The sequence below is a fragment of the Mastomys coucha genome, unplaced genomic scaffold, assembly GCF_008632895.1.
Source record: "Mastomys coucha isolate ucsf_1 unplaced genomic scaffold, UCSF_Mcou_1 pScaffold18, whole genome shotgun sequence".
NCBI lineage: Eukaryota > Metazoa > Chordata > Mammalia > Rodentia > Muridae > Mastomys > Mastomys coucha.
The window spans coordinates 1,646,167-1,657,853 of NW_022196900.1; the positions used below are offsets into that span (position 1 = coordinate 1,646,167).

At 39.7% G+C, this 11,687-nt stretch overlaps 1 non-coding gene across 1 annotated transcript; it reads left to right on the forward strand.

The window, feature by feature from the left end:
- Nucleotides 1–10,878: 10,878 nt before the first annotated feature.
- LOC116097277 lies at nt 10,879–11,025 on the forward strand. The gene has a single exon (XR_004121322.1). It is a non-coding gene; the product is annotated as a small nucleolar RNA SNORA23 (small nucleolar RNA).
- Nucleotides 11,026–11,687: the final 662 nt, after the last annotated feature.

Here is an 11,687-nt window from a genome sequence, read left to right on the forward strand (position 1 = left end):
CCCAGGGTCTCAACCACCAACCAAGGACTGCACATGGAGGGGTCTGATTGTACAGGCAGCATGTGTATAGTAGAGGATTGCAAAATCGATCATCAATAGGAGGAAAGGACGTCGGCCCTGTGAAGGTTCTGAGCCCCAGTGTAGGGGAATGCCAGGGCCAGAAAGTGGGAGAGTGTGGGGTGGCAGGCATGGGGAAGGGGGAAGCAACAGGGGTCTGTTTTTGTTGTTTTTGTTTGTTTCTTTGTTTTTTGGAGGGGAAACTGGGAATGGAGAATGTAAATAAAGAAAATATCTAAAAAAAATAAAAAAAAAATAGCACAAAATCACTCTCATTTCATTTCTTCCTGTTGTTAACCCCACTTATATGCACAGAGCTCTTATCATTTAAAAAGGAATTGCAGGAAAGTTGTTAAAAATACTTTTCCTATTGTCTAGAATTTGGCTGAAGGCCCAGTGTAAAGACAACTGGTATTGAGGGCATATGTGTTCAAAGGAACTTGGCATAATTTCCTGAACCTTGATTCAGTGGAAACAGTTTTAGTTAGAAAGATAATGTAGTTGCTCCCTTTAATAAGATATAGGTAGCAAAATTCTACAGAGCTAATTTGCAACCTCTAGCCAGCTGTAACTGCAAAACCCACACCTACAAAAAGAAAAAATTCTATGTAAATTCAGTCAGTATGTTTTAAAAGAGTAGTTACTGGATCAAACAGGTTACTAGGCTTACAGGGCAAGCAATGTTTACCACGGGGCCATCTCTCTGATTCTTTCCTTTTTTTTTTCTCTCTCTCTCTCCTTCTTCTCTCCTCCCTCTCCTGTCCTTATCTCTCCTTGACTGGCCTATTTTCTCTTTCCTATAATAAAATATCTTATTTATACATCGCCTCCTTTTTGACTAACGTGCCCCACTGCAGGCCTCAGTTGCAGAGAGAGAGACCCAGGCTGCAGCAGGGAGATACCAGGCCTCACACTGGTTTGCAAACATTCGCCTTCCTTTCTATTCTTTCTGCCCACTTATTACTACTTCTCTGAGCTCCCTTTCTTTCTCTAACATTGCCTCTCACATGTATTCTTTGATTACTAGAGAAATAGAAGTGAAATCAGTAGTGTGGAAGATGATTTTCTGGGTACTTACATACATAGTATTGCATGGTAATTGTGATGATTTAGATTATATTATTTTTTTAAATTAGAAAGATATATTTTTTTCAACTTTTATTACTTCTTTGGGAGGTTTATATACTGTATTTGATCCTATTCACCTCCTCTCCAAGATTTTTTTTTTCACCTAAGTTTTATAAATGAATAGTTTCTTACCTTACGTTACAACAATTTACATACAAAAGGTAGTGTAAAAATTATAGATTCTGGCGTCATACACATCTGTATTTTTTTTTTTAGATATTTTCTTTATTTACATGTAAATTTCTCCATTCCCAGTTTCCCCTCCAAAAAACAAAGAAACAAACACAAACAAACCCCTGTTGCCTCCCACTTCCCCATGCCTGCCACCCTGCCCTCTCCCACTTTCTGGCCCTGGCATTCCCCTACACTGGGGCACAGAACCTTCACAAGGCTGAGGCCCTCTCCTCCTATTGCTGATCGAATTTGCAATCCTCTACTATACACATGCTGCCTGAACAATCAGACCCCTCCATGTGCAGTCCTTGGGTGGTGGTTGAGACCCTGGGAGCTCTGAGGGCCAACCCTATTCAATCCATACACACCAATGAACCAAAAACAGGGTTTTTCTAGTTAAGGTTAGTAGTTAAGGATGGTGTAAGTACCTTGAACTATGTTGGATTCAGATATATGCAGCATATTTAAGCTGAAGGTACTGAACTATTTCATTAGTCATTTTGTTGCTGAATGAAAAATATTGAGCAAAATAATCTTTTCATTTTGCCTTGTGGTTTTAGAGGATTTATCTCATGCTCTGATGGATCCACTGCCTTCAAGCCTATGACAAAACAAATATCAAATCAGAAAGCCATAGAGAAGAAAATCTGCCCAGTTCATTGAATCCAGGAAGCACAGAGAAAGAGAGAGGAATCGGGAAAAGGGACATCCTACAAGAACATGTCCCTAGGGGTCCACTTCAACTAGAACACTCTTCCTGGTTTCCATCATCCACCAATATTGCCATCAAATTATGAATTAGTAAATAGATTAATCAACTGATTACTCATAGCCTTCATCATATAATCAACTCAATTATATCACTAGTTGTAGATCAAGCCACCAATGAGAGCCTTTTAGGAGAAGAATTCATAGCTAAGCCATGAGAAATATGAAACAAAATAATATGACAACATAAAGGGAAATTTAGTTTCCCTGTGTAATATAGTTTGGACCTACAAACATGTCAGGCCTTCTTGGATTAAACAATTGATTCTGGTATCCTGCCATTTTGCTGAAAGTATGGATGAGTTCTACAAGCTTTCTAATGAAATGTATGTGATCTCTTATATACAATATAGTATAATTTGCAAATAAGAATAATTTGATGTATGTTCCTATTATATTCCTTTAATTTCTTTGCTTATTTCTCTGGAACTTACCTAGAAATCTCCTTACTGGAGGCCAGCTCTCATGGTATCCAAAGTTGTTATGTAAGCAGCCAAGGGAGAAAAATCAATCAATAATCCTACAGAATAAAGATTACGAACTACAGAAATGATTACACTGCTAAACTCATTCTTTCCAGTTCTTTCTGAAGACTGGCTGGGAGGTTCAACTCAGCTTTTCTGGCTCAAACACCTCTTCAAGCTGACTGATTCAATCTGGCTTCTCTCAGCTTCTCACTGAATTGCTCTGCTTTGCCTCAAACTAACTCTAGTAAGGTTCCTTCTTATTCTCTGCTCAACTGCATGAACTCAACTTCACTGCACTGCATTCACTGCACTAACTCCCAGCTCCTGACTGAACTGCACTGAACTGAACTGCTCCAAACTGAACTGAACTGAAATCCACTGTATTGCTTCACTTCACTGACTACCAACTGCCTCTCCCTGTACTGTTTTTAAGGAACTTCTGTTTCCTGTGCTGTTCTCTTGAGAGTTAGGCACATGCTATCTCTGATTCATTCTGTCAAATCTTACTCTGATTTGTTACCTTGTCTGCCCCTCAGTTACATGTCAAACATGGCTTCTTCCTTCTACAAACTAATTTACCCCACGGATATGTACTAAATGTGTGTCTGTATGCTAGCCAGAGGGACTAAAGGTGTGTAGCATATCTGCATTCCAGCTGGATCTCACAAATCTCACTCTTTGGATGGGATCCCTTGCCAGAGTAGCCATATTGCTGGGTTATAATTCCTCTAAATACTACTGCCATTTTCCTAAACTAATATGAGTTCTAACTTCATTCTAGATATATATCTTTATACATACAGATAAATATAATTATTACTTCTCATCAAAGAAACTTCTTTTTTCAACAGAGACCATTACAGAAACCCACAACTGCCCAAACTATGGAGTGTGGATGCCCATGGTGCTGGACACAATCAATACATCTATAATACAATTACCATACACAAGGATCAGGGAACACAACAGAGAATAGAAAGATTGCAAAAACTAGAAGACTAAGACACCTGCTTCGAGATAGCCTGTTGTATACATAACAAGAACAATGAAGCCATGAAATATCAAAATATGATTGACTAAATTTGACTTGCATAATGATGATAGTCTACATGCATCTGTCTCTAGTAAATGATGCAGTTTTGTTCTTCTTTAAGGCTGAAAAGCCTCCCTGGGCAGGTATAGAACACTCTTCTTATCCAGCCATCTTTGGCAGATGCATAGCTTGCTTTCCACCTTGGCTTTATTTTGTTCTGAGAACAGATTTCTCCATGCACACCACCACAGTGCCGTGGTCCAGCACTTGGGAGGCAGAGGCAGGTGGATTTCTGAGTTCAAGGCCAGCATGGTCTACAGAGTGAGGGCTACACAGGACAGCCAGGGCTGCACAGAGAAACCTGTCTCAAAGAAAAAGAAAAAGAACTTTACTTAATATTCTGTTATAAGTTAGAAGCTCTTTTCTTTTCTTTTTTTTTTTAAAGATTTATTTATTTGTTATATGTAAGTACACAACCCAGAAGGGGCATCAGATCTCATTATGGATGGTTGTGAGCCACCATGTGGTTGCTGGGATTTGAACTCATGACCTTCGGAAGAGCAGTCAGTGCTCTTAACTGCTAAGCCATTTCTCCAGCCCAGAAGCTCTTTTCTTTGTGATGACTTCCTTACACTTCATTTGTCGGCATTTCTGCATAGTTTCTAATGAGCAGCTATCACTGTATAGTTCGTATAGAGATGTAGCTTGTTTACTTTGATTCATTCACTAGAGCTTCTCTCATTGCTTTGTTGGAAGTGATATTAAATTTGGAGGTTTTCACTCTGTGCTCAATAATAAACCCTGTGTGGTTAATCTCCACTGACAGCCTGATTGGATTAAGGAACGCCTACTACATTAATAGGATACACCTTCCAGCGTACCTATGAGAATATTTCTGAGCAGTCCACCTGAGAGGGAAGATGCACCCTGAATGTGAGTAGCACGATTTTACAGGCTGGGACTGAATTAAAAGAAAAAAGAAAGACCCAGCTGAGCCCTAGTGTTCTCTTTTCTCTGCTTCCAGGTCCAGCACAAAGAGCAGTTACCCACACACCAGCATGACACATGCTCCCTCCTTTAAGTTGCTTCTGGTCAAGTATTTGATCACAAAAGAACAATCACATTTTTTCCAATGAGAATGATTCACACCTCCTTGTCATTGCTTCCTGAGCATCCCATCCTTATAACTGTAGCGACTTCCTCTAATTCTTTAATAAAGAGTTTTAGTCTTGATCTTAGAGCATAAGCTTTTGGTGTTCTGTTCAGGAAATTTTCCCCTGTGCTTATGAACTCAAGGCTCTTCCTCACTTTCTTTTCTATTACTTTCAGTGTATCTGGTTTTATGTGGAGGTTCTTGATCCACTTGGACTTGAGCTTTATACAAGGAGATAGGAATGGATCGATTTGCATTATTCTACGTGCTAATCACCAGTTGAGCCAGCACCATTTGTTGAAAATGCTGTCTTTTCTCCACTGGATGGTTTTAGTGCCTTTGTCAAAGATCAATTGGCCATAGATTTGTGGGTTTATTTGTCTTTAATTCTATTCCATTGATCTACCTGCCTGTCACTGTACCAATACCATGCAGTTTTTATCACAATTGCTCTGTAGTACAGCTTAAGGTCTGGGATGGTGATTCCACCAGAGGTTCCTTTACTGTTGAGAATAGTTTTGGCTCTCCCGGGTTTTTTATTGTTCCAGATGAATTTGCAAATTGCTCTTTCTAAGTCTGTGAAGAATTGAGTTGGAATTTTGATGGGGATTGCATTGAATCTGTAGATTGCTTTCGGCAAGATGGCCATTTTTACTATATTAATCCTGCCAATCCACGAGCATGGGAGATCTTTCCATCTTCTGAGATCTTCTTTAGTTTCCTTCTTCAGAGACTTGAATTTCTTGTCAAACAGATCTTTTACTTGCTTAGTTAAACTCACACCAAGTTATTTTATATTATTTGTGACTATTGTGAAGGATGTTGTTTCCCTAATTTCTTTCTCAGCCTGTTTAGCCTTTGTGTAGAGGAAGGTCACTGATTTGCTTGAGTTAATTTTATATCCAGCTACTTTGCTGAAGTTGTTTATCAGGTGTAGGAGCTCTATGGTGGAACTTTTGGGGTCACTTAAAGATCAAGAATTGACAAATGGGACCTCACAAAATTGCAAAGCTTCTGTAAGGCAAAAGACACTGTCAATAGGACAAAACGGCAACCAACAAATTGGAAAAAGATCTTTACCAACCCTATATGTGATAGAGGGCTAATATCCAATATATACAAAGAACTCAAGAAGTTAGACTCCAGAGAACCAAATAACCCTATTAAAAACTGGGGTACAGAGCTTATCAAAGAATTCTCAACTGACAAATACCAAATGGCTGAGAAGCACCTAAAGAAATGTTCAACATCCTTAGTCACCAGGGAAATGCAAATCAAAACAATCCTGCGATTTTACCTCACACCAGTCAGAATGGCTAAGATGAAGAACTCAGGTGACAGCAGATGCTGGTGAGGTTGTGGAGAAAGAGGAACATTCCTTCATTGCTTGTGGGACTACAAACTGGTACAACCCCTCTGGAAATCAGTATGAAAGTTCCTCCGGAAATTGGGCATAGTACTATCAGAGGACCCAGCTATACCACTCCTGGGCATCTATCCAGAAGATGTTCCAACATGTAATAAGGACGCATGCTCCACCATGTTCATAGCAGCCTTATTTATAATAGCCGGAAGCTGGAAACAACCCAGATGTCTCTCAACAGAGGAGTGGATACAGAAATTGTGGTACATCTACACAATGGAGTACTACTCAGCTATTAAAAACAATGAATTTATGAAATTCTTGAGGAAATGGAAGGATCTGGAGAATATCATCCTGAATGAGGTAACCCAATCACAAAAGAACTGGGAAAGGAGATATTGTAAATAAAGAAAACATCTAAAAGAGAAAAAGTTTTATTTGTCCATTGAGTTTTTTTTCCAACAGAACATGAAAGCTAAATGCTACACAGGTTACATTTTACTTTTTGGATTTAGTTTTATCAGGTTTTCTTGTTTCATAAACTGGAACTTAGCTACACTGTCTAGCTTTGGTCTGTCTGAAATTAATTTGCAAATAAAAGTAACCTCAGTAAATCTACTTGAGGTTAGATGTGTTCTCTGACAGGTGAGTGCTTTTGAGGTGCATTTATTTCAACATTAAAGTGAATTAATATTAATTTTACTTCAAAAATTGGGAACATTTAATGACCTTCGTTGAAATAACTTAAAGACACTCCAGGGAGCTGCAAAACCACCGCTCTAAGCAGAATTTGAGTAGAAACTTGGAAAATTAAAAAACTGACTTTTAACAAATGATAGCTTTTCAATCAGAAGGTGAGACACATAAAATTGCAGAAACACGCTGTGTGGTGAGAAACATCATCAATAAAGAAAAATGAGATTCCTAACTTTAAAGAGACTGGGGGAGGGATTACCATTTGATCATGATACCCATGCAGAAGAAAAGAAAACGTGAACTGTACAAAGCCATTACAAGGATCTAGACAATGATCTGTGAGACAAGATGAAGATATATCCCAAAAGAGAAACTTAGAATGACTGCAAACCCTTGACTTTGCAGTCTTTCCATAGCTCCAGTGAAAGAATTTGATGAAAAATTAGCTGGTTTATGACCAAATTCCAGTGACCACTTGGAGCAATGCAGGAAGAAAGTAAGGAGAAGCCTTAAATTAAGGTTGAGACATGCGATGGTGCATCATTCAGTGTCAGACTCCTCCCACTCCCTGCTCTCTGGGTGCGTATCAATCCCATAAGCATCACTGCTGGAGAGACACCTGGCCACAATTTCAATCTCTTGAAGCATAGTAATGGCCGCCATTTGCCCCCCTCTCCTCCTAACCCTAGGTTTCTCTTGCACAGTACCACAGAAAGTAGAGATGTAAGGACCGTAGCCTCAGGGGACCTCTATTGACCTTGAAAGCACATGCTATAGATAGGCTGGCTGTGATTTGTGACCTCTGGATGGACTCAGGACTCATGTTTATAAACTGAACCTATACCTCTCACCATCAAGGTATCAGAAACATGGATGAACGTTTGAGCAGCACGGCTTAGCTAGTGATACCTCATTTCACAGAGGAAACAACAGAAAACCTCACTTCAATGATTCAGACCTCACCTACTCAGTGACAGGTACTAGAGGCAAGATCACACAAGTGCTCATTGGTGTATTTCATTTATAAAGCAGCTTTCTGCATTGTATAACCAGACTACACCAGCAATTCCAGGGAGCTATTTATCAGTGTAAGCCTTTGGACATAAGCAGGTCCAGTCTAATAATTATGACTGAAAGACAAAACAGAATGTTAAAAATATATTGTTAGATATAAAATATGACACTTGTTTTAAAAATTCTTACTCCATGTCCCCACATGTAATTAAGTTGCAGTTAAAGATCTCACATGGTTTTGAAATGAATACTGAACGGCCAAGAGTCCATTTACTCTGTTTGCATTACAGCTTTATCTTAATTTGAGTAAAATGTAAATTGTTTCAGGGCATCTTTTTTGTGTGTGTGTGTGGTTTTTTGAGACAGGGTTTCTCTGTGTAGCCCTGGCTGTCCTGGAGCTCACTTTGTAGACCAGGCTGGCCTCGAACTCAGAAATCCGCCTGCCTCTGCCTCCCAAGTGCTAAGATTAAAGGCGTGCGCCACCACCGCCCGGCTTCAGTGGCATCCTTAAAGATGGGAGATGGTGTTTAAAGCAGCCTGATGCTCAGCGGTAAGTAGGGAAAGCAGGAATACTCATGAAGCTTGCTTGCCAACCAGCATAGCCCAATCAGTGAACTTCACGTTCTGTCTACTATCCTGTCTCAGAATACTAAAGGGGAGAATGATATAAGAAAGACCCCCAGCATCAGCCTCTGGCATCCTCACGTGAGCAAACAAGCATGCACATTCACATAGATACATGCCTCACACAGAGAGTAAAGGGGGTAATAGTGTGCAAATAAGAGGCAGAACAGGAGTCCAGCTGTATTTCTTTACTTGAAAATAGAGATTTTATGATGATGCAGGGACATATTATAAAGGTCTTTTTTGTTTGTTTGGGTTTTTATTGGATATTTTCTTTATTACATTTCAAATGTTATCCCCTTTCCTGATTCCCCCCTCCCTGGAAACCCTCTACTCCATCCCTCCTCCCCCTACTTCTATGAGGCTGTTTCCTCACCCACCTCCCCACCCTCAAATTCCCCGACACTGTGGCATCCATCGAGCCTTCACAGAACCAAGGGCCTCTCCTCCCCTTGATGCATAACAAGACCATCCTCTGCTATATACTATATATGCTGCTGAAGCCTTGAGTCCCTCCAGGTGTTCTCCTTGGTTGGTGGCTTAGCCCCTCGGAGCTCTGGGGGGTACTGGTTGGTTCATATTATTGTTCTTTCTATGAGGTTGCAAACCCCTTCAGCTCTTCAGTCCTTTCTCTAACTCCTCCATTGGGGACCCCATCCTCAGTCCAAAGGTTGGCTTCGAGCATCCACCTCTGTATTTGTCAGGCTCTGGCAGAGCCTCTCAGGAGACAGCTATGTCAGGCTTCTGTCAGCATGAATTTCTTGGCATCCTCAAGAGTATCTGGGTTTGGTGTCTGAATATGGGATGGATTCTCAGGTCTCTGTTTTCATCTCTTGCTGGATAAAGCCTCTCAGAGAACAGTTATGCCTAACTCTTGTATGCAAGTATAGCAGAGTATCATTAGTAATGTCGGGGGTTGGCTTTCTTACATAGGATGGGTCTCAAGTTGGGACAGTCACATTTTCTTCATCTATTCCTCTATTGAGTGACATCTGGGCTGTTTCCAATTTCTGCCTATTACAAATAAAGCCGCTATGAATAAAGTTAAGCAAGTGTCTTTGTGGCATGGCAGAGCATCTTTTGAGTATATGCCCAAGAGTGGCATAGCTGGATCTTTAGATAGACCTATTTGCAATTTTCTCAGAAACCACCAAACTGATTTCCAAAATGATTGTAGAAGTTTGCACTCCCACCAACAATGGAGGAGAGTTCCCCGTGATCCACATCCTCCCCAGCCTGTGCTGTCCCTCGAGTTTGTGATGGATGTAAGACAGAATCTCAGAGTCACTTGGATTGGCATTTCCATGATAACAAAGTATGACAATTATTTTATCACATAAAATGATCTTCTCCAGACACTAACATACCAGGTACACACAGTGGAAATTTCATTAGCTACACTTCTTCAGGCCTATGTTCAGCCCTCATATATTAAAGCCCTTCAAATTTAACTGTCTGTCTAGACTTCCAGCTATTTTCAGTCTGCAGAGTCTGTCCCAGTTCCTAGAATCTTAAAGGCAGTCTCTCAACAATGAGCAAATGAATAATAATGTAGAGGATGTGGTGAATTGTTTAAAACAGCAAGAATCAATGTGTTCTGATGCCATCAGTTTTGGCTAAAAGACTAGGTTGTTGTAGGAGAAAATTTGAAAGTAAAGAAAGAACAGTTGAGTCAGGCCTGGGTGGCTTCCTCTCTGAAGGAGTCTGTACACACCATATTCTTAGCAGCTCACCCAGGATATTTACAAGAGCTTTATCCACTAGGAGAAAAAGACTGTGGGGTTAATCTTTATGTCACAGAATGTTTCTGTCTCACTAATTGAGAGTAGTTGTTGATATCCCTGTGTGACTTCAGCTTTATTCTGTCAATCATTCTTGTTTCTTTCTGGGCTATCAAGACCACCTAGAGAAACAGCAACGAACAGTGCAGCTTTTCTTACATATTGACCTATCTAAGCAGTTCTAGACAGGTGTGGTTTTCAACTAAGAAAGTACACATTTCATTTTGAAGGATGGCTTCTTTCCCTGTGCATCTATGAAAGGATAAAGAAGGCATCAGGGGACAATGCTAAACCAAAGGTCTAATGGTTAATCAGTTCTAACAAAGCTGTTGTCAGGAGCCTATACAGAAATAGCCCTATGGTACCATGGCTAATTTTGACTCTGAAGAACATCTGCAAGGATGATTTGCTGTAGCAGAGACTGTGAAGAATGTTTTATAGGAAGCACAAGAGCTTTGCTCACATTTGACAGTTGCTATTTCTTCAAAGTAAGGTTGACAACATTGGCTTCTTAGGAGGGAGATGAAACCATATTCCCACTCACTGTACAGATTAGGGGTGTCTTTTGTTAGCCATTTCCATAGTGGCATGTGATTTTTTGGGGACTCCAATCAGTTCATGGGTCAATTTGAGCATTTCATTTTTCTCTAAAAAATATTCAGGGTTCACAAAAGAATGCAGCCAAAGAATAACATGTGATCATAGTACTGGTTTAGTGTTGTGTTTTTGAACACATCTCCCACTGGCCAGCTTCCAAAAAAACAATATTCAGAGCTAATAGATGGGGATGCAATGTGATCTCTCATAGCATGAAACTTGACAATAACAATGAGCAGAGTTTGCTATCACCCTGAAAACACTTTCAAAATCCTAGAATTACAAAATCCTAATAAGCAATAGCATATATCCAAGTACACACAGATCCTGCACTATCAAGCTCTGGAGAATTTAAGATTAGGTTGAATATGTGATTTGTAGAAATACACTTACATTTCACATCGATGTAGCATGGCATAGCGGGGAAAAGAAAACCATGATATTTTGAATTAATTAAGCTACATTCAAATTTTAACATTATTTTCCATGTAATTAGATGATGATAGAAAAACATCCTGACCTTTTCATCGTTGTTGTTCATTCCAAATTTCATTATTTTTAAAGTCAGAATATTCATACATGCCTTGAAAAACTTTGGAGAATTAATAATAGTGTAGATAAAGTAATAAACACACTGACACACTGACTGGTCTTAGAAATTATGTATATATCAGTTTCCTCTCATCTGTATAAGAATAAGTACAGATTATGAGAAGATATGTCAAGTTATATCTCTCATCTTTCCCCCAACTTCTGCTACCAACTACTTAGTTTTTCTCATCATTAAACAGCAGTGCCAATATGAACATGAGGTTTTTCTATGACCAGGTAC